General features: G+C 46.8%; 4 non-coding genes across 4 annotated transcripts; 3 read left to right on the top strand and 1 right to left on the bottom strand.

Annotated features, from left to right (window-relative positions):
• Nucleotides 1-126: 126 nt before the first annotated feature.
• On the bottom strand, nucleotides 127-199 carry TRNAT-CGU (transfer RNA threonine (anticodon CGU)). The gene has a single exon. It is a non-coding gene; the product is annotated as a tRNA-Thr (tRNA).
• A 1782-nt stretch (nucleotides 200-1981) lies between these two features.
• On the top strand, nucleotides 1982-2054 carry TRNAT-CGU (transfer RNA threonine (anticodon CGU)). The gene has a single exon. It is a non-coding gene; the product is annotated as a tRNA-Thr (tRNA).
• Nucleotides 2055-2443: 389 nt separating this feature from the next.
• TRNAT-CGU (transfer RNA threonine (anticodon CGU)) lies at nucleotides 2444-2516 on the top strand. Its single transcript has one exon. It is a non-coding gene; the product is annotated as a tRNA-Thr (tRNA).
• Nucleotides 2517-3372: 856 nt separating this feature from the next.
• Nucleotides 3373-3445, top strand: TRNAT-CGU (transfer RNA threonine (anticodon CGU)). The gene has a single exon. It is a non-coding gene; the product is annotated as a tRNA-Thr (tRNA).
• Nucleotides 3446-23195: the final 19750 nt, after the last annotated feature.

The raw sequence follows: 23195 nt of genomic DNA, 5'->3' as shown, positions 1-23195 counted from the left end.
TGTTTTAACACAATATTAATGAGATATAACAGACAGTAATGCCAAGGAATGTACAGGGGAAGTTATTAGAACCAATGGAATGTAAATAAGAAGAAAGAAGAAAGAAAAGTGGATGAAAAAATTACCAACTGTGAGCAGGAATCGAACCTACGACCTTCGAATTACGCGTTCGATGCTCTAACCACTGAGCTATCACAGCTGCCCTCCCTCCATCCACTTTTTTGGGTTTATCTGTGAATTTAGAAGTAGGAGCGACAGTCAGCGCCATCTATAAGCCAAACAACGAGTGTGAAAACACTCTTATGCGCATGTTTGGCGTCACGTAGCACGTGAACTTATTATGAGCGGGCAGCTGATTAATTGTCCCTCTTATACAACCTAAACACACCAAGTCTGCCAGTACGAGACCCTCGTTCAATGAAATAAGGAAAAGAAGTGTATACCTAAGGGCTCGTTTTTCCTTGTTTTAACACAATATTAATGAGATATAACAGACAGTAATGCCAAGGAATGTACAGGGGAAGTTATTAGAACCAATGGAATGTAAATAAGAAGAAAGAAGAAAGAAAAGTGGATGAAAAAATTACCAACTGTGAGCAGGAATCGAACCTACGACCTTCGAATTACGCGTAATTCGAAGGTCGTAGGTTCGATTCCTGCTCACAGTTGGTAATTTTTTCATCCACTTTTCTTTCTTCTTTCTTCTTATTTACATTCCATTGGTTCTAATAACTTCCCCTGTACATTCCTTGGCATTACTGTCTGTTATATCTCATTAATATTGTGTTAAAACACGGAAAAACGAGCCCTTAGGTATACACTTCTTTTCCTTATTTCATTGAACGAGGGTCTCGTACTGGCAGACTTGGTGTGTTTAGGTTGTATAAGAGGGACAATTAATCAGCTGCCCGCTCATAATAAGTTCACGTGCTACGTGACGCCAAACATGCGCATAAGAGTGTTTTCACACTCGTTGTTTGGCTTATAGATGGCGCTGACTGTCGCTCCTACTTCTAAATTCACAGATAAACCCAAAAAAGTGGATGGAGGGAGGGCAGCTGTGATAGCTCAGTGGTTAGAGCATCGACCGCGTAATTCGAAGGTCGTAGGTTCGATTCCTGCTCACAGTTGGTAATTTTTTCATCCACTTTTCTTTCTTCTTTCTTCTTATTTACATTCCATTGGTTCTAATAACTTCCCCTGTACATTCCTTGGCATTACTGTCTGTTATATCTCATTAATATTGTGTTAAAACACGGAAAAACGAGCCCTTAGGTATACACTTCTTTTCCTTATTTCATTGAACGAGGGTCTCGTACTGGCAGACTTGGTGTGTTTAGGTTGTATAAGAGGGACAATTAATCAGCTGCCCGCTCATAATAAGTTCACGTGCTACGTGACGCCAAACATGCGCATAAGAGTGTTTTCACACTCGTTGTTTGGCTTATAGATGGCGCTGACTGTCGCTCCTACTTCTAAATTCACAGATAAACCCAAAAAAGTGGATGGAGGGAGGGCCGCTGTGATAGCTCAGTGGTTAGAGCATCGACCGCGTAATTCGAAGGTCGTAGGTTCGATTCCTGCTCACAGTTGGTAATTTTTTCATCCACTTTTCTTTCTTCTTTCTTCTTATTTACATTCCATTGGTTCTAATAACTTCCCCTGTACATTCCTTGGCATTACTGTCTGTTATATCTCATTAATATTGTGTTAAAACACGGAAAAACGAGCCCTTAGGTATACACTTCTTTTCCTTATTTCATTGAACGAGGGTCTCGTACTGGCAGACTTGGTGTGTTTAGGTTGTATAAGAGGGACAATTAATCAGCTGCCCGCTCATAATAAGTTCACGTGCTACGTGACGCCAAACATGCGCATAAGAGTGTTTTCACACTCGTTGTTTGGCTTATAGATGGCGCTGACTGTCGCTCCTACTTCTAAATTCACAGATAAACCCAAAAAAGTGGATGGAGGGAGGGCCGCTGTGATAGCTCAGTGGTTAGAGCATCGAACGCGTAATTCGAAGGTCGTAGGTTCGATTCCTGCTCACAGTTGGTAATTTTTTCATCCACTTTTCTTTCTTCTTTCTTCTTATTTACATTCCATTGGTTCTAATAACTTCCCCTGTACATTCCTTGGCATTACTGTCTGTTATATCTCATTAATATTGTGTTAAAACACGGAAAAACGAGCCCTTAGGTATACACTTCTTTTCCTTATTTCATTGAACGAGGGTCTCGTACTGGCAGACTTGGTGTGTTTAGGTTGTATAAGAGGGACAATTAATCAGCTGCCCGCTCATAATAAGTTCACGTGCTACGTGACGCCAAACATGCGCATAAGAGTGTTTTCACACTCGTTGTTTGGCTTATAGATGGCGCTGACTGTCGCTCCTACTTCTAAATTCACAGATAAACCCAAAAAAGTGGATGGAGGGAGGGCCGCTGTGATAGCTCAGTGGTTAGAGCATCGAACGCGTAATTCGAAGGTCGTAGGTTCGATTCCTGCTCACAGTTGGTAATTTTTTCATCCACTTTTCTTTCTTCTTTCTTCTTATTTACATTCCATTGGTTCTAATAACTTCCCCTGTACATTCCTTGGCATTACTGTCTGTTATATCTCATTAATATTGTGTTAAAACACGGAAAAACGAGCCCTTAGGTATACACTTCTTTTCCTTATTTCATTGAACGAGGGTCTCGTACTGGGAGACTTGGTGTGTTTAGGTTGTATAAGAGGGACAATTAATCAGCTGCCCGCTCATAATAAGTTCACGTGCTACGTGACGCCAAACATGCGCATAAGAGTGTTTTCACACTCGTTGTTTGGCTTATAGATGGCGCTGACTGTCGCTCCTACTTCTAAATTCACAGATAAACCCAAAAAAGTGGATGGAGGGAGGGCCGCTGTGATAGCTCGGTCGAGTGGTTAGAGCATCGAACGCGTAATTCGAAGGTCGTAGGTTCCATTCCTGCTCACAGTTGGTAATTTTTTCATCCACTTTTCTTTCTTCTTTCTTCTTATTTACATTCCATTGGTTCTAATAACTTCCCCTGTACATTCCTTGGCATTACTGTCTGTTATATCTCATTAATATTGTGTTAAAACACGGAAAAACGAGCCCTTAGGTATACACTTCTTTTCCTTATTTCATTGAACGAGGGTCTCGTACTGGCAGACTTGGTGTGTTTAGGTTGTATAAGAGGGACAATTAATCAGCTGCCCGCTCATAATAAGTTCACGTGCTACGTGACGCCAAACATGCGCATAAGAGTGTTTTCACACTCGTTGTTTGGCTTATAGATGGCGCTGACTGTCGCTCCTACTTCTAAATTCACAGATAAACCCAAAAAAGTGGATGGAGGGAGGGCCGCTGTGATAGCTCAGTGGTTAGAGCATCGAACGCGTAATTCGAAGGTCGTAGGTTCGATTCCTGCTCACAGTTGGTAATTTTTTCATCCACTTTTCTTTCTTCTTTCTTCTTATTTACATTCCATTGGTTCTAATAACTTCCCCTGTACATTCCTTGGCATTACTGTCTGTTATATCTCATTAATATTGTGTTATATATATATATATATATATATATATATATATATATATATATATATATATATATATATATATATATATATATATATATATATATATATATTCTGGCATATTTGCCATATATATATATATTGTAGGCATCTATTATGCGCTTCATCCTCATCTGAACAGCAGTCAATCATCATCACATGTTCTGGCTGACAATCATCATCTGCTTGGCACGAGCGCTTCTTGGTCGGGTCCGTTGCGCTTGTTCGTTCCCGAGTTCACGGCCAATAAACCTCGCTACAACCGAGACGTCATACGTGGTGGAGGTGGATTGACGTTCCCAGTACCTCTACTTACAACGCCTACTCGCTGGAGCTCCGTTCAGGCCACCGCTTGGACCCTCAGTCCGCCAACATGTCTCAGAGTGAGTGAGTGGATGCCCTTTCGGCTCCCGTCTCTGCGCCGCAAGCCGTCACTGCGCCGCAAGCCCCTCCTCTTTACATCGTAAACCACCAGCGTGACCCTCCGATCTTCGCTGGTCTCCGCGGCGAAGATGTGGAGGACTGGCTCGATAACTACGAGCGGGTAAGCGCAACTAATCACTGGGACGACTCTAACAAGCTCCGCCGAGTATCGCTTTATCTCACGGGCGTTGCCAAGACATGGTTCTTGAACCTTGAGATCGACCTCACCGACTGGTCTGCCTTCAAGCAGCAGCTTCGCCAAGTATTCGGCACGCCAGCCGTTCGATCCGCTCTAGCGAGGAGGGCCCTAGATACTCGCCAACAACATCCCGGCGAGTCATACACATCTTATATCGAGGATGTCCTTGCGCTTTGCCGGCGCGTCAATTCTTCGATGTCCGAGTCGGACAAACTGCGCCACATCCTGAAGGGCATCGGAAGCATTGCCTACAATGCTCTTGTTGCCCAGAATCCTTCTACTGTCACGGACGTCGTCTCTACGTGTCAGCGTCTCGACGAACTTGATTTATGTTCGCCTTCAGTCGGGCAATAGTGAACACCGTACCGCAGACCGGGAACTGCGTGACATGATACGGGAGATCCTACGAGAAGAACTTCAATCAATGGGTATCCACAACCTTCTCCATCTGTCACACAGCCTTCAAGCATGGCCCTCCGTGACATCGTAAGGGAGGAACTAACATCATTCACCGGTCCAGCCTAGGTCCAGCCACCTACATCTAGCCCTCCAACGTACGCGCAAGTTGCGGCCGCGCCTCCCCGCAACGTAAACTCTACTTCACCACTGCCATCATTCACGCCGGTTGCTGCTGCACCACCGGTCCACTTCCGACCAATCCCACCCGAACCTCCGTCAGTCCACTTGAGTGCGCTATCTCCCGGTGTGCCGAACGCCCTCTACTACCCGCCTTGGCGCCCGTCTCGCCCAACATGCTTTTACTGTGGATATCGTAGCCATATATCGCGCTTCTGCCGCAAGCGCCAGCAGGACGAGCGTCGCGGGTACGACATGCGCGAACGGGACTTTTCCAAAGGGGACTCTTACTCTCGGAGTTATTCATCTGGACAGCAGTGGTCTCCATCTCCACCCGCGTCGACTGAGACGCGGAACACTTACCATTCAAGCCGACGCCGATCACCTTCGCCCTTCCGTCGCTCCTCCTCTCCTCTTCGGCCAGCCTCGTTTACTACTGATAGCCGGTCAATAAACTAAATGATGCAGTTTTCGGAGGAGAAACTGCATGTAACAGTAGGACTCATATTCCTCCAGCACGCCCGTTCAACATGGTTTCTGTTACGGTGGAAGGAGTTCTCGTGGACGCTTTGGTGGACACCGGTGCTACAGTTTCTGTGATTAGGTATGATTTGTGCAAACACCTGAAGAAAGTAATGACACCTTATAATGGACCCAATCTAGTCGAAGCCCAGGGGAACGCTATCCGCCCTTTTGCTCTTTGTACTGCTCGTGTGTTTATTGATGCCATTTTGCATTACATCGACTTCACTGTGCTTACCCGGTGCTCTCACCAGCTAATTCTAGGGTGGGACTTCCTATCTTCTTCTTCAGCCGCTATATGTTGTGGTGAACGGATTCTGCACCTAACTAATACGGACTCCATGTTCGACGAAGGCGTCTATAAGCCTCTACGCCTGTTCGCTCGCGAAGATCTCGAACTACCGCCACACCAAGAACGAATTGTGACCCTGATCTCTAAGGACATTGACCACGGTGACGTCTTGGTGTCCCCTTCGTCGACTTGCGTCGCAAAAGGTACAGCCCTTGCATCACGTGTCGTACACTTTCACCATGGCTCCGCGCTCGTCATTGCTACGAATGAAACGCCAGAGAAAGTTCTCCTGCCAGAGGGCACTGCAGTAGCCTGTGTTGTGGATGCTGTGCCTGTCAGCGTCACGCCACTTAACCCTGCCTCTACCAACGACCGTTCTATGAGTAAGCCTGCCTCATCCTCTCCCTTCACAGCTCTTATCAGTGATGACTTAACAGCTATGCAGGCGCAGCAGTTGCTTGCGTTATTAACGAAACACGCCAATTCTTTCGACACCTGCTCCTCAACGTTGGGCCGAAATACCACTGCAGCGCATCGCATTCAGACGGAGGGAACATCTATTGTACATCGCCGCCCGTACCGCGTGTCTCTCGCTGAGCGAAAAATCATCGAGGAAAACGTCGCTGACATGCTCCAACGAGAAATAATTCGTCCATCAACTAGCCCTTGGTCATCCCCTGTTGTTTTGGTACGGAAAAAAGATGGCTCCGTGCGCTTTTGCGTTGATTACCGGGCACTTAAACAACATCACACGCAAGGACGTATACCCCATGCCACGCATCGACGACGCCCTTGATTCACTGCAAGGCGCCGAATACTTTTCAAGCCTTGATTTGCGTTCGGGATATTGGCAAATTCCCATGCACGATGACGACAAAGAAAAAACGGCATTTGCAACCCCCGATGGCCTATACGAATTTAACGTGATGCCTTTCGGGCTCTGCAATGCGCCCGCGACGTTTGAACGCATGATCGACACCGTCCTGCGTGGTCTGAAATGGAAGACGTGTCTCTGCTACCTTGACGACATTATCATCTTTTCATCAACGTTTTCTCAGCACCTGAGCCGCTTGGATGACGTCCTAACATGCCTCGCCGGTGCGGGTCTGCAGCTCAACACTAAGAAGTGCCGTTTCGCCACCAAATTCATCAAGCTTCTCGGTCATGTCGTCAGCAAGGACGGTATTCGCCCTGACCCCGAAAAGACCGCTGCCGTCCTTCGATTTCCATGCCCCACAAGACTTAAGGATTTGCGAAGTTTTCTTGGCCTCGCATCATATTTTCGTCGCTTCATACAAAATTTCGCTTCAATAGCTGCGCCACTTCACAAACTACTTGCATCTAATGCACCCTTTGTGTGGTCCGAGGAATGTCAGTCGGCGTTTCACCTATTGAAGAAAGCTTTGACGTCAGAGCCTGTACTCTGCCATTTTGATGACACCGCCCCAACACTCCTGCATACCGATGCCAGCGGCTGCGGTATAGGTGCTGTTCTCCTCCAACGCGATAACTCTGGACGGGAAAGGGTCATCGCATATGCTAGCCGAGTGCTAACTTCTACCGAAAAAAACTATACCATCACTGAGCAGGAGTGCCTCGCTGTGGTTTGGTCCATACAAAAGTTCCGTCCTTATCTGTACGGCCGTCAATTCACCATCGTAACGGACCACCACGCCTTATGCTGGCTTTCTACAATGAAGAACTTGTCCGGACGCTTGGGTCGTTGGATTTTACGCCTACAGGAGTATCAGTTTGAGATTATTTATAAATCAGGCAAAAAACATCAAGACGGCGACGCTCTTTCTCGTTGCCCACTACCTACAGCGTCGTTCGACACTCCAGCTGCCACCTCCAACGACACCAGTGCGGACGTGACTCCCACTTCTGTTGCCTTGCTCGCCTCGATGTACCAACCGCCAATCGACGATGAACAACCCTTCAGTTCTCACCGGCAGGCTGACCCGTATTGTCGGCGCATTATAGACCACCTTTCAGGAGCTACGCGTCCACCCAATGCACGCCTTCGTCGACAACTCGAGCACTTCAAGTTTCAGGACGGTGTGCTGTATCGTCACATATATCATCCTGACGGCACACGCTGGGTACCTGTTCTGCCACGCGCTCTTCAACATCATGTACTTAACGCCTTTCATGACGATTTGACTGCTGGCCACCTAGGCTTTCAAAAAACCTACGACCGCATTCGAAGCCGCTTTTATTGGCCTAGGATTTCTACCAGCGTAGCAAAGTACTTGGGTTCCTGCTCTCCATGCCAACTTCGCAAACTTCCGACATCTCCCCCAGCTGGTCAGTTACAGCCAATGACGTGCCCTACAACACCTTTCGAGGTCGTCGGTGTCGATCTTTATGGACCCCTTCCTGTTACTGGTGCTGGAAATAGATGGATAGTCACCGCCGTAGACCATATGACACGCTACGCCGACACAACTTCAGTAGCTACTGGTTCAGCATAGGAAGTTGCTGACTTCGTCCTTCAGGCCATAATACTACGTCATGGTGCACCTCGTGTACTTCTGAGTGACCGTGGAAAGGTGTTCTTATCACAGCTTTTAGGTGAAGTTCTTCGCGTTTCTGGTACCACACACAAGATGGCGTCTAGCTACCATCCTCAAACAAATGGTCTGACCGAGAGATTTCATCGAACCCTTGCCGACATGATCGCCGTATACATTGAACCGGATCACAGAAACTGGGATAAACTTCTACCGTTCCTCACTTTCGCCTACAACACCGCTGTTCAGCGCACAACAGGCTACTCACCGTTTTATCTCGTTTACGGACGTTCACCTACTTTCTTAATCGATGTTTCCTTCTTCACCAGCAATGGCCCTACATCACCATCTTCTTGCGAAGAATATATTTCTCGCCTTGCCCAGTGCCGCCAGCGCGCTCGTATGAACACGGAAGCTACGCAACAAGCAAGGAAGGCCGTCTACGACACCTCTCATCGTGTGGTATCATTCCGACCGGGTGACGAGGTGCTGCTATTGACACCAATTCGCACACCTGGTCTCTGCGACAAGTTCCAGCCTCGATTCATCGGCCCATATGTTGTTTTAGAGCAGACTTCACCTGTCAACTATCGTGTGACGCCTCTTGTCGTGCCAACTGACCGCCGTTACCGCACCGCAGCACCGAAATTTTACACGTTTCTCGCATGAAGCGTTTCACACGATGTTCCTCGTCACCTTGACTACCCGCCCGCAGCGGCCAGGCTGGCCGCTTCCACGGGGGGGGGGGGGGAATCAGTGTAGGCATCTATTATGCGCTTCATCCTCATCTGAACAGCAGTCAATCATCATCATATGTTCTGGCTGACAATCATCATCTGCTTGGCACGAGCGCTTCTTAGGCGGGTCCGTTGCGCTTGTTCGTTCCCGAGTTCACGGCCAATAAACATCGCTACAACCGAGACGTATATATATATATATATATATATATATATATATATATATATATATATTTATATATTGACACCCGGCAATGCAGTTTACGAGATATGATGGTAGCGCCAGGACACACACCTTAGCAAGTAGGCGCAGCAAAAACCGAGTTTTCCAAGGCGTAGCCTGGCGAGTAGTCGCAGCAAAACTGAACTTGCACTTGCATATCATTTTCTTTTTTAGTTGTGGGCAAGGGGGTCACGGCTGATTATGTAAGCGCCCAGGAAGCGTTCTTTGAAAACGTGCCAAAAAGGGCATTGACAATTCAGCGTGTCACTGTGTTCAGTGAGCGTTCCATTTTCTTAGTATCCCTGGCGGTCAGTACCAACAATGCTGAGGCGGCTCAAAGAGCTTCGTCGCACCCTCTAGTATACTGTCGAAAGCATATATATATATATATATATATATATATATATATATATATATATATATATATATATATATATATATATATATATATATATATATATATATATATATATATTTATATATATATATATGTGTGTGTGTGTGTGTGTGTGTGTGTGTGTTACGCTATCATGACTGGGAGACGTGGCCTGGCTCATACATCATATTAATTCCAAAGCACAAAGCACTTCTTCCTTCTCTGCTTCTACTAACCATCCCTGCTTTCTTAAGTCACAGGATTCCCCCTATCCCCGAAAGAAGTCGCGTCAGACGAACAGCAACCAAAACTGAGCATGCACGGCTTAGAAGTGAACAATTTCAAAAAAAAGGCGGAATGTTCTATGTCCTAACAATGTTCCGTAAACACACTACAGCTTCACAGGAGAGGGCAGCAGTCCGGTGAATGCTAAAGTTCGGGCAGGCGAGGCTGACTGTTGCGTACTAGAAAACACAAGTACACCTTGAACGCGAAAACATCAGGTGATAAAACTGCTTGTATTCCTGCGAGGAATGAACGTGGTGTGAAGTCTTTGGAGTACCAGCAGCACGATTTGCGCAGGCGTCGTGATCTTGACCTTGATAGGTACATATGAGGTGCCACCCGTTGTTGTCCATTATGAGATGCCACCCGTTGTTGTCCAATATGAGGTGCCACCCGTTGTTGACCAAGGCTGTTGTGGCAATTTCCACGTTCTTCTGGAATACAAAGTGTGGTTTTGCACCTTTTTCGCCTTTCTGTGTCGTGTTGTCTCAGTGTTGATCTCTGCTGAAGAAAACTTACTCGATGTCCCGTGGGAAAATATCCTAGATTTGATACATTTTTTGTCTCGAGCAAGACATCTTGAATATGCCATCGCTTTCATTGACTCGTGTGCAAACTTCTTTTTTTAAGCCGTGTGTGTTCTTCCGACGACTGTAGTTATCCGTGTCGAATAACATGGCGCTCAACCTGGTCGATTTTATTGCGCTGGTCTTGCTGATGTTGCGAAAAGTGTTGAGGTGGCAGCCCTTTTGGAATAGGACATTGTTTTTCTTGGCAACTTGACGTATAGTGTCCAGTTGGTTGCTGTTGCAACGCTTTTCAGGCAGCGAAGTTGGTTGGACAGATTTGACTGGAGGAACATCAGAGGCGCCTGCGACTGCATTCATTACGTAGGCATCTGGCACCTGCCAACCTGTCAGAGTTGTTGCGTACGAGCCTTCGGTGTTTGAACTTTCAGATCGCTGCACTCTGAATGGTGAGACCACAAACGGCGTGGTTTGGTGAGATTTCGGTTCTGAGTGACCATCTTTCTGTGCAACTAATGAGCTAAGCTGTTCTGACCCATGCATCTGGATGGAAGCTGCAGAGCATGGCTGAGTATCTTCTGAGTTTCACAGCTCTATACCAACTGTAGCAAGCGTGTGTGGCGTGAGGTGGGCGTTGTGAGTAACTAAAGAGCCATGTGATGGAAAACCAGGTGGTAGGCAAAGTGCACGAGGTGGGGCGTACAGTGCGCTGGGTGGTTCGGTAACACAAGTCCTATGGTGCAGTAATGATGTAAAGGTCGATTTTCGTGCCGTAGCATAACACGGTGGAAGATTAACTTTACCTGGAAACAGATCTTGATGTCTTTCAGTGAGCGTATGTTTGAATTGATCTTGTCGGAATGGGAATAGCTGACTCAATTTGGGTGTTTTAGTGCTTGAAGACTGCTGGTGGTTGTGACCTCTGAGAATGATTGCCTTCAGATCGTGGGTTGTACGAGAATGTTTATCCTAATCTTCAAATCTAATTATCAATTGTTTTTTGATTTTTTGCCACGATTTGTCATTTTCAAATATGTGAGTGAGATAAAATTTGGATGCCTCACCAGTCACGTACTCACTGAAGTTTGTAACCATCTACCGTTCCGACCATGATGCAGCGGTAGCGTGGAGCACGAACAGGTCCAACCGGTCCTGTCCAGGTCCATCGTCCGCTGCTCCGGTGTACTTGGGGAGGGGACGGTCAGTCCATGGTTCTGTCATGATGCCGGTAAATGCATTCGCCTGAGATCACCTCTTCTGTGGTCGATAATATTGCCGGTGGCTTCGTGAATGATGTGAGGCTGATGAGCAGTGGCAGGGTCTTCATCCTGTCGACTCATGTGACGCTAGTATGAACGGGAGGCATGGACTGGCTCATACGCCATATTTATTCCAAGCACTTCTTCCTTCTCTGCTTATGCTAATCATGTCAGCCATATATATATATATATATATATATATATATATATATATATGGGAAGAAGTATGTCAGTGCAGCACCCCTGGGAACTGCGAGACAACCGTTTTAACAAATGCATACGTGACTAATAACTTTGGTTTTGTTCAGCCGGGATGCTTGCAGAAAATGTTGAATATGAAGAAAAGAGAAGCTACAAGATTCTATCACAGGTAGTAGTAAACAACAAGTAACATGCAAATTATCAAGTTGCCGAAAGCAAACTAGGTTAAATAAGCAGAGTGAAAGCGAGAGAAGCACCTCCAAAAACCAGGAGAAAATTGCCAAGACGTTTCCCGGAAACAACGTTCTTTTGTTCGCATTAGCAGCAACCATAAGTACTTGTTCCCCTTCTTACGCTTCCATACGAATCTACTTCAGCACGCGCGACAACTTTACTGCGGAGGCCCTTGAGACAAGTGGCCGCGATGACAGAAAGAAGTATGTAGATCACACACTAGGCTGCTCTCCGGGGAAGCCCCGCATTACACGCCCACATCTCTTCTACTGCCTGCCATTGTTTTCTAGGATTAGGCGTCAGTTGACAGGAGATCCGCTTATAAGGCGACACTGTCTCTGCGAAAGTTTATGTAAGAGCTAAGTGCCCTTCCTTGATGCGTTATTTTTGGCTATTGGCACAATTTGTGTTGTTTCATGCACCTAATTCAATCAAAATTTAGGCGCGCTTGTTTATTTATTTACCTTTATGTTCATATAGCAAATAACGGCCGATATCACAAGTAGGTTACTGCAAAAAAGGCATACATTATGATTTTGTCCAGTTTGTTTGCGCTGTCAAGTTCTTGCGATTTGGCTGCTTTGACATACATTCAATATGAAATACCTTCGGGCGTGAGACCCACTCGATAGAAGGTATTGTACGAAGTAGGTAATTTATTTATTTAATGTGGGTTGGTAATTATACAGTGAACAAGTCCATTGCTATGCGAAGAAGTTGCGCATCGAAGACAATGTTATTGCCTTCACGTTCGAGAAACAATTACAGCCATTGCCACCTCACTGGTGGGAAACTCTTTATAGCACCCCTATGCACAAACCTGACGCAGTATGAAGTCATATTGATACGTGTATGAAACTGTCGCCTAGACACAGCTGAATTGGCACCCAAATGAAGAAGACGATAACGTGGTTGTAGTGGGTTAGACTCTAGAGCTTCTCCCGTTGGCCTGCATGACTGTGCGCTCTTTAAGCCGTTAGCAAGACCAGCTCCCGGTGAATAAATCTTCCCGGTAACATCTTTTGGTGGAAGGTGCGGGTTCTTCACACAACCCGGCTCTGGAACTCCGCAGTGGACGCCAGCTTTCTCCAGCCACGATGCCTGAAACTGGCACTCAGGCCTCGCCATCCGCGCCGGCTCCATCACCTGTGATTCCCCCCTATCTTCTCGACCCTGGCACGTTTTCCGGGACAGACAGCACGGACGTCGAAGAATGGCTCGCATTATTCGAGCGCATCAGCAAGCACTACAGGTGGGACGAAACGCTTATGCTGGCAAATATTCTGTTCTACCTAAGGGGTACGGCACGCGCCTGGTATGAGACGCATGAAGAAGAATTAACCAGCTGGGACTCATGCAAGCAAAAGCTTCGCGATTTGTTCGGTCGGTCAGTTGCTCGTCAGATGGCAGCCAGGCAGGACCTCGCGTCGCGTGTTCAATTATTGACGGAGTCGTACGTCACGTACATCCAAGACGTACTGGCACTGTGCCGGAAGACGGACAAAAACATGTCCGAGGCGGACAAAATCAGCAACGTGTTGAAAGGCATTGCTGATGATGCTTTCAACATACTAATGTGCAAGAACTGCACCACTGTCGACTCCATCATATCCAAATGCCGACGATTTGAACAAGCAAAAAGCAGGCGAATCACCCACCACATCGCGAGACTACCAAACACTGCTGCGACTTCGTCTTGCGAGGATTCTGCAGCGCCCCGTTCACTTGCGCCTCCTGCCAATATCGCAAGAATTGTTCGCCAGGAGCTGGAAGCCATGGCACCCGCTTCCTATCAGCCCCCTGCGCAAGACCACTGGGCAACAGTCTCGCTCATTCAAGCCATCGTACGCCAGGAGTTTGCTAACCTGGGCGTCCAGGTTCCCCAGCCGCAGCCCATGAGCACTCCTGTCCACAACGCTGACCACCACTCGGCCCCACTTGTCGCTGCGGCAGCTTCGACTCCTCGGTTTACACCACGCTACCGAAATCCATCTGAGTGGCGTACGCATGATGATCGACCCATCTGTTTTTCTTGCTCTCGAGTTGGGCACATCTCCCGCCATTGTCGCAACAGGGGGTATTTCCGGCCAAGCTTTCGTACTGTCGACCGCCGTCAGGACCGTGGACACTATTCGCAACGCGGTTTTTCGGATGACCATAATCAGGACTCTTCAGCCCGCCGTTCATCTCCACGCTCCGAACCGTCCTACGCTGACGTCGTCGCCCAAAGAACCTGGTCAAGCCGCTCGCCGTCACCTCAGGGTCGGCCGTCACGCTCCCCTCAACGCCGCCGCTCTCCGTCACCGGCTTATTCTGGCCATTCCCCGGGAAACTGACGAGTGCAGCTCCTGGAGGTGGCGCTGCGTTGACGACTCGGAACGAAAACCCTCAACCGGGTACAATTTCAAGACGCAATTTACTTCGGGTGTTCGTTGATGGCCACGCCGTTACTGCTCTAATTGACACTGGTGCCCAAGTATCTGTTATGAGTTCTACACTTCGATCTCGCCTGAAAAAAGTTCTCACACCAGCTATGTTCTCTACTGTTCGAGTTGCTAACGGAAGTCGAACATCGGTACTTGGTATGTGCACTGCCCGTGTTACTGTTGCTGGCCACCACACTTCTGTTCTCTTCGCAGTCCTCGATGCTTGCCCACACGACGTCATCCTTGGAATTGACTTCTTAACCACCCACTCCGCCCTCATCGATTGTTCTACCGGTATCTTACGGCTCGAATTGCCTTTGCGCTCCGATTTCACTCCTCCAAGTCGCACTCGGCTACGATCCGTGGAGTCTCTACGGCTACCGCCCCAGGCTGCTATGTACGTTCCTCTGTCGCCCTTCCCGTCCGTTCCTGATGGAGATTATCTGGTAGCTCCCCTCATTGATTTGACCCTTACGCACCACATCGCACTACCACATACTATAGTGATTGTTGCTAACAACACGGTGCTACTTCCAGTTCTGAACTTCTCTACGTCGACCCAAGTTCTTCCCCAAGGCATCACTTTAGCCGATCTTTCCACCCTTGATGAATGTTCGATTTGTTCTTTTACACCTGACACTAGGACCATGGCGAAACCTGTCATCACGTCGCAAAATAAGGCGTTCCTCGACAAAATGATATCCAGCGACCTCTTACCTTCCCAAATTGCGGCGCTCCGGGGTGTTCTGTTTTCTTACCTGGATATCTTTGACGTCGACGACCGTCCCCTGGGCCGCACAAGTGCCGTAACCCACCGCATCGACACCGGCGACGCCAGTCCACTCCACAAACGCCCTTATCACGTGTCGCGTGCTGAGCGCCAAGTAATACAGACGGAGGTCGAGAAAATGCCCAGTAAAGACGTCATTGAGCCGTCATCGAGTCCTTGGGCCTCCCCTATGGTCTTAGTTAAAAAGAAGGACAACACCTGGCGCTTTTGCGTCGACTATCGCCACCTGAATCGGATCACCAAGAAGGACGTTTATCCTTTACCCCGAATCGATGATGCGCTCGACTGCCTCCACGGTGCCAACTATTTCTCGACCCTTGACCTTCGATCCGGATACTGGCAAATTTCGGTCGACGACCGCGACCGCGAGAAGACAGCATTCATCACACCCGACGGGCTTTACCAATTCAAGGTCATGCCTTTTGGGTTGTGCAATGCCCCGGCAACGTTTGAACGTATGATGGACTCTCTTCTTCGCGGTTTCAAATGGTCGACCTGCCTTTGCTATCTGGATGATGTAATAGTTTTCTCGCCCTCCTTCGAAAGCCACCTGTCTCGTCTCTCGGCAATTCTTGACGTTTTTCGTTGCGCGGGTCTCCAACTGAATTCGTCGAAATGTTCATTTGGACGTCGGCAGATTAAGCTACTCGGCCACCTTGTTGACGCCACTGGTGTTCAACCCGACCCTGACAAAGTCCGTGCAGTCCGAGAATTCCCGGTTCCGCGTTCCACACAAGAAGTTCGCAGTTTTATTGGGCTCTGCTCATACTTCCGCCGCTTTGTCTTCAACTTCGCGGATATTGCTAGGCTCCTCACGGATCTCCTCAAAAAGAATGTGGCCTTCTCTTGGGGAAGGGACCAAGAACATTCCTTCGCGTCGCTAATTACCGCCCTCACCTCACCACCTGTGTTGGCTCATTTTGATCCAACGGCTCGAACAGAGCTTCGCACCGATGCAAGCGGCCATGGCATTGGTGCTATACTCGCTCAGATACAGAATGGCATCAACCGTGTGATAGCCTACGCTAGCCGCCTTTTGTCGCAAGCGGAACAAAATTATTCTATAACTGAGCGGGAATGCTTAGCCCTCGTTTGGGCTATCGCGAAATTCCGTCCGTACTTATACGGACGTCCGTTCGCAGTCATCACAGACCATCATGCGCTTTGCTGGCTGTCGACGCTTAAAGACCCTACAGGAAGACTCGGCCGATGGGCTCTTCGATTACAGGAGTACACGTTCTCGGTTGTTTACAAATCTGGAAAGCTGCACAGCGATGCTGACTGCTTATCCCGGCACCCCGTTGATCCACCTAGCTCCACTGATTTGGAATCCGATGCCTGCGTTTTAGCCATCACTGACTTTTTGAACGTGGCTGACGAACAGCGCCGAGATCCATCGTTGCTCACCATCATTGACCGCCTTCAATCGCGTCATGCTGACCCTTCTCTTAGCAGATACCTGCTTCAAGACAACATTTTGTACCGCCGCAACTTACACCCCGATGGCGCGGAACTTTTACTCGTCGTACCACATCACCTGCGAAAGGATGTTCTGCGACAATTCCACGACGCTCCAACTTCTGGACATCTAGGAGTCTCCAGAACTTACGACCGCAGTCGACGACGAGTATTCTGGAAGGGTCTGTACCGCTCTGTTCGCCGTTACGTCACATCTTGTGACCTCTGCCAGCGCCGAAAGAAGCCTACGACTCCCCCTGCCGGTCTTCTTCAACCTATTGAAGTTCCAGCCGAGCCATTTTATCGAATGGGGTTGGACTTGCTAGGTCCCTTTCCTACTTCTACAACTGGAAATAAATGGATTGCAGTGGCCACAGACTATGCCACTCGGTATGCAATCACTCGAGCGCTACCAACCAGCTGCGCAACCGACGTTGCCGACTTCCTGCTGTACGACATTATTCTCCAGCATGGCGCTCCGACTCACCTGCTCACAGACCGTGGTCGCTACTTTCTATCTCGTGTGGTTGATGACCTACTCCGATCTTGTGCTACCCGTCACAACTTCCCCACATCTTACCACCCTCAGACTAACGGCCTTACGGAGCGCCTAAACCGCACATTGACGGACATGCTTTCCATGTACGTATCTACCGACCACACTGATTGGGACATAGCTCTTCCGTTCGTAACCTTCGCCTATAACTCGTCGCGTCATGAAACATCGGGCTACTCCCCTTTTTATCTACTCTTCGGACGTCATCCCTTACTGCCCTTCGACACACTGCTTTCATCAGACCACCCATCCTCCACTTCGTACGCTCAGGATGCGATCTCCCGGGCCCTCACGGCACGCGCGGTAGCGCGCGCTCGGTTATCGTCGTCGCAGACAGCACAGAAGTCCCTTTACGACCGTCGACATAGAGATGCCGTTTTTTCTGCGGGATCTCTTGTTCTCTTGTGGCTCCCGTCTCGACGTGTTGGCCTCAGCGAGAAACTACTATCGCGATACGCCGGGCCCTACCGAGTCATTCGTCAGGTCACACCTGTGACCTACGAGATTTCCGCTACCACAAACTCATCAGCTGCTGCACCCAGAACGGAAGTAGTCCACGTTTCTCGTCTCAAGCCCTACAACGCCGACTCGCTCATTTAACAGGCACCGAGACGGTGCCTTACGGGCCGGGGTGATGATACGTGTATGAAACTGTCGCCTAGACACAGCTGAATTGGCACCCAAATGAAGAAGACGATAACGTGGTTCTAGTGGGTTAGACTCTAGAGCTTCTCCCGTTGGCCTGCATGACTGTGCGCTCTTTAAGCCGTTAGCAAGACCAGCTCCCGGTGAATAAATCTTCCCCGTAACAATATGTAGGAAAGATTTCTATCATTTGCAATGCTGTTGTCCACAAGCACTTGTAAGCATTGACCAATTACTGAGCAGCACGAAAACATAGGGCGAGTTTGTATGACATTACGGAATAAATTCACAGCGCCGAAGAAAGTCCATGTTTTTGGTGCTGTGAACTTAGTCGGTTATGATAAACACTTACTTCGCTCAGTTTCGTATAGTGTTGTTCTCATATTTTTATCGAACCTTGCTTAATGTTCTCGGTAACCTGGTTATATTTAAAAGTTCTACATGTACTTGCGAAATAATAGCATATTCTATATTATATGCGGAAAAGCTTGAAGTGGCATGCATATGAAGGCTGTCTCTTTATTTGAACATAGAAATATTTATGCCGATTTCAAGCGTTAAAATCACATCGGGCAGACAGAAGAACGCGTGTTGCTTGATCAGGATGGAAGGCCGAGTAAGTTGCCCGAATTCACGAGCATGGACGTCGAGGACTGTATTGTAGTCTCAAAGCCACATGAACCAGCAGTTGGCTTTTCGGGAGACCTACACATGGTCGAGCACTTACGGTTGCATCCGTAGTCGGCAGTGAATTTCTCAGGAAAGTGCAGCCCCGACTGGCCAAAATAAGACAAAAGATCAACGTGAATTCAAGAGAAGCCATTCATTTTCCGCAGTGCAAAGAATATATGTCCCGACAAGCCATTCGGTTACGCACATACATGCGTCAGGTAATGTTTTGGTTTTAAGGGGCAAAGATCCTTAGTGTGTGGGCCATTCCCTCCTTTGTAGTAGTACTAGTAGCCGTCGTCGTCGTAGCAGTAGTAGTATGTAGCCACTTTTAGTTTATCAATCGCTCAATAGATGGGGTTGTGTGTATTTGCGTTTGGAAATATTATCGATGTATCGGGCTAGTGGTTACCGTATATATGTTGATTTTGTGTAGTGCACGGATGGACGGACGTACGTTTCGCCCCGCTCATTGTCATTCACTCCGTGGATATGCTGTGATTTTTTTATAGGGATGACTTGGCGTATACCCTCTGTTTACTTCTTTACCAAAGGCAATATGCGAATGCTGAAAATATTGTCACGGTGTCGAGACGTGGTCGAAGGGAAGAGACTGCATGTTCAGGATAAACTCTTTATTGGAGCAAACTTGCGGCCACGTAAAAGGAAAGTCAAGTTAAAGAAAGACACTGGCACTGATAGCGGCGAGCGGAGCGTCAGCCGTAGATCAACTGACGAGCGCAGAAGAACGTTGACATTCATACTGTGCCGTCGACTATTCCAGCCTTATCAATGGTCGTCGCGTAAGCTCTGGAATAATTTCAAGATTTCCCATTTTGCGCGCAATCTTAACAGAACGATTTGCAATAACCGCGAACCTTCTCAAACAATGGGGGGCAGTTTCCACTGAGAATTTCCTGACTGTCTTTGAGGGCGGAAACTGAATGAAAAAGAGAGAATGAGAAACGCGCGTAGTAGCATTTATACACAAGGCAGATTCTATCACGTTTTCAATATGTACTGTCTTTGGCAGAATCGCCAAAAAGTTGGAACATTTAATAAATACTTGCGCATAAACTGAGTAGTAATAAATGTAATGCATGCTGCTATTCAAAATCAAAATATAATGTTCAGGTGAATTGAGACTTTCGCATATATGGTGGTAGGTTTTTTTAGGCTTATTACCGTTTATATCACAGATGCCCCTAGCGTCTTTTGTTTCCAGTACATAACATCATGACCCCACCATCATGGTCTAGTGACTAAGGTACTCGGCTGCCGGCCCGCAGGTCGCGGGATTGATTCCCGGGTGCGGCGGCTGCATTTTTGATGGAGGCGGAAATGCTGTAGGCCCGTGTTGTCAGATTTGAGTGGACGTTAAAGAACTCTATGTGGTCAATATTTCTGGTGCCCTTCACTATACGGCGTCTCTCATAATAAGATGGTGGTTTTGGAACGTTACACTCCACATATAAATCAATCAATCGATCAATCAATCAATCAATCAATCAATCAATCAAATTCATGACATTATGAGAGAGCATTGACTGGGGCTATTCAAAAAATAGAGAATTCAAATGTTTTATTCTATGTGGCTTTCGCAAGGCACGTGGAATAGCCATAAAAATAAAAGACACCATAGTGTCATGAATACACACTCTTTCATTCTCTATTGTGACTCTAATCCTCCAAGTTTTTGTAAAGAAAGAAATGCCAACAGAAGAGCTTTTTTTTGTCTTTCATCTATATCTCTGCGACAAGAAAGTTACGGGGTCGAGAAATAAATCACATGCTGTCCGAAAATTAAACTACTTCGACATTTTTCTTATGAACGCAATTTTCTATTTTTTAAAAGACCACGCAAACTCGAGCATCGTTATGGCCCACATGTATGGAGAAATAGCTAAAAATAAGGAAGAGAGAAAAATATTGGCATGAATATTTGGACCATGTACTTTTCTGCACACTGTACTAAGCACATTCTACAGCATGGCGAAATGAGAAGTAGGACGCAATCCTTATAAGAGATCGCGCCCTTGAATGCAACGATGAAAAAAGCGCTTCACTTTGCACGGGTGAAGGAGCACGTGGTGCACAGCTTAAATGCGCGGTATCAGTTTTAGTCCTTGAAGGGCTTGCTGAAAAATAATCAAGGCAAATAAAAGTATGCAGTGGTCAAATGTATGCGTACATGTGTGTGATGAATGAACAAAAATGTTATTGCGCTCATACTGTGCCTCATTCTCAGCGGAGAAATTGACACCTCGTTCTCATGAATCGCCTCGAGATGTTGAAGGACAATAACAGCACCACAGAAGGATCCATAGCCCCTTGCGAAAACGCTGTAGTGCAAAAAACGTTTACTAACAAAATAAATAAATAGAACTATAAAAATTTTAAAACTTCCCATGCACTGTCCTCTTTCTCATTTTTCTTATCTACCTGCTTCCACAAAGGAGTACATCACGCAATGTTCGTATTGATCGAATTGAAGCATTTACACTCTAAATTCAGACAGTCCTGTTTCTCTAATAAGCAACCTTTCCCCGTAAGCATACTTAAACTAGAGCTAATTATAATTTTCAGTGAATAAGATATTTTAAGTTTATATCGATAGAGAATAAATGATAGATAAAAAATGCAGGGAGGTCACCCAGCCCAGGACAACCGGTTTGCTTCTCACACGTGGATGGTGGAGATTAAAAGAGGGAGAGGAAAGAGAAAGAAAGATGGCACATCAGACTGCACGTGCACAAGAACATAGTCAATAGTACACCAATCTGGCGTGGAACGCGACCTCACTGTCACAACTCCTTTTCCAGGTGCGTTTTTTCTGAAAGACCTCTGCATTTCCTTTGTCGCCTTCAAATGCGATGTTCTCTATTGACGGCATGCAAGAACAGATTCAATGGAGGTTTTTCTATTATCAAGGTGCCCTATAACGGACGCCAGTGACTGTCTATGAACATTATAGACCGCACAGTTACACAGGATGTGCCGCAGCGTCTCCACGCAACGACAGGCATTGCAGAGAACGTTGTTGGCAATTCTAGTGCGGAAGAAATAACATTTTGTGAATTCCACACCTAACCGTCAATGATACAGCAGTGTGCGCTCCTTTCAGCGGGGTCCTGTTGGCACTTTTAATAAAAATCTACTTTATTGTCAAGGACTTGATTGGGGTTTATTATTATTCAGGTTATTCCTTGCTTGTCTCGAATCGTAACCTCTTGCGGAGCAGCTTCAAGCGAACATCAGAAAATACATGCATAGACATTTGAAACAGTTAATGTACCATCCCCGCAGATACTCGCATATTGAGCGAGTGTATACGTTTGGGTGTTTTTACACCCTTAACTGCGTAAAAGCTTCTTTTCGTAATATACGAACCGATGTGAATGTACGTTTCTTACGTCAATTCATTCTTTCGTCAACACACCTGAAGAAACTTTGCAGAAAGGAAAACCTTTTTTTTAACGGCTTGGTTCAATGCTCTAAGCCTTGGACAAAAATGTTATCAATGATATTTATTAGAAGGCTGTCTGATGAAAGTGAAACACAAAGATTGATTTAAGACATTCCTTAGATGGCTGGTACAGGCCTACACATATATTACCATTGCTACGTGAAGACCATCTAACCTTGGACATGATGTCTAAAACATCATGTCGTTGGGATGAAAGCTTACACAAGTTGATACGCTCCAGTCAATCGTGTTATAATAAAAACAAATAGCTTTCATGGTCACACGGGGGATCGTTCTTTCTTAGTTTTCTTCGAAACATGACAAAGTAGCCTAGTGAAGTAGCGAAGAAAACTTTGCGCCAATTGGCGATTCGACTTGTTTGCTCGGCCAAGTTTTCTCGGCGTGAAAGGTTGCGTTGGCATACATTTAACTCGAGAATTAGACTACGGGCATTATTGAGCATATCTGCGGGCAAGTTGCGCCTTTGCTGAGCTGAGGAACCCCGCATAACAGTTCCGCACAGACCCTTCTGTATATTTAACGGTCGCCAACAATTGCTGTCTTCCACACCAGCGCTCCCAATTTAATTTCAGTGTGGGGCTTCTTCCCTGGCAGGTGAGCACTCGGTATGTATGACTCAATTAACCTCACACTAAAGTTACGTGCAGCACAGTTTCCTGAAAACTGCCCCTTCCTAGTTTTTTGTTGCATTTAATTCCAATAAATTCTATCAACAATATTAGATAAACTCTGCTTGATACTGCCCCGTCTTTCATATCCCTTCCTCACCAGAAGAACTTCGATCCGAATGAGATTTGTTTTCCCCACCATCTCGGCTTGCAGTTTCCTTCACCTTCTCTTGGTCTTCCTTCCCAAGTTCAACACGTAGCAGGCGTCACGGTGCGTTTTTTCTCCTTGCTGCCGCTCCCATCAAGCCTACCTAATTTTAGCGAAGCATTGTTTGTCATACGGTATTAAAGTTGGAGTACTGACAAGATTAAGGAGGAAATAATTGGCATACCCGTTCACGCGGCTTCTTGCCAACAATTCATCGTTATTGCTAAGCATCGCCACGATGAAATAAAAAGCAAACGAGCACAATCAACTCAGTGGTTCCGTTAATATAATTGAAAAAAAAACAAAACATGAAGGAGGAAAGCGAGAGAAAAGGGCGACAGAGCCCAAATTACGTTACTAGATATTTCCCCAGCAACCTCCAAAGCGGAAAAAGTGGCGA

The sequence above is a fragment of the Rhipicephalus microplus genome, chromosome 4 (assembly GCF_043290135.1).
Source record: "Rhipicephalus microplus isolate Deutch F79 chromosome 4, USDA_Rmic, whole genome shotgun sequence".
NCBI lineage: Eukaryota > Metazoa > Arthropoda > Arachnida > Ixodida > Ixodidae > Rhipicephalus > Rhipicephalus microplus.
Note: the sequence above shows the minus strand (reverse complement) of the source record. Positions and strands in the feature narration are given on the sequence as shown.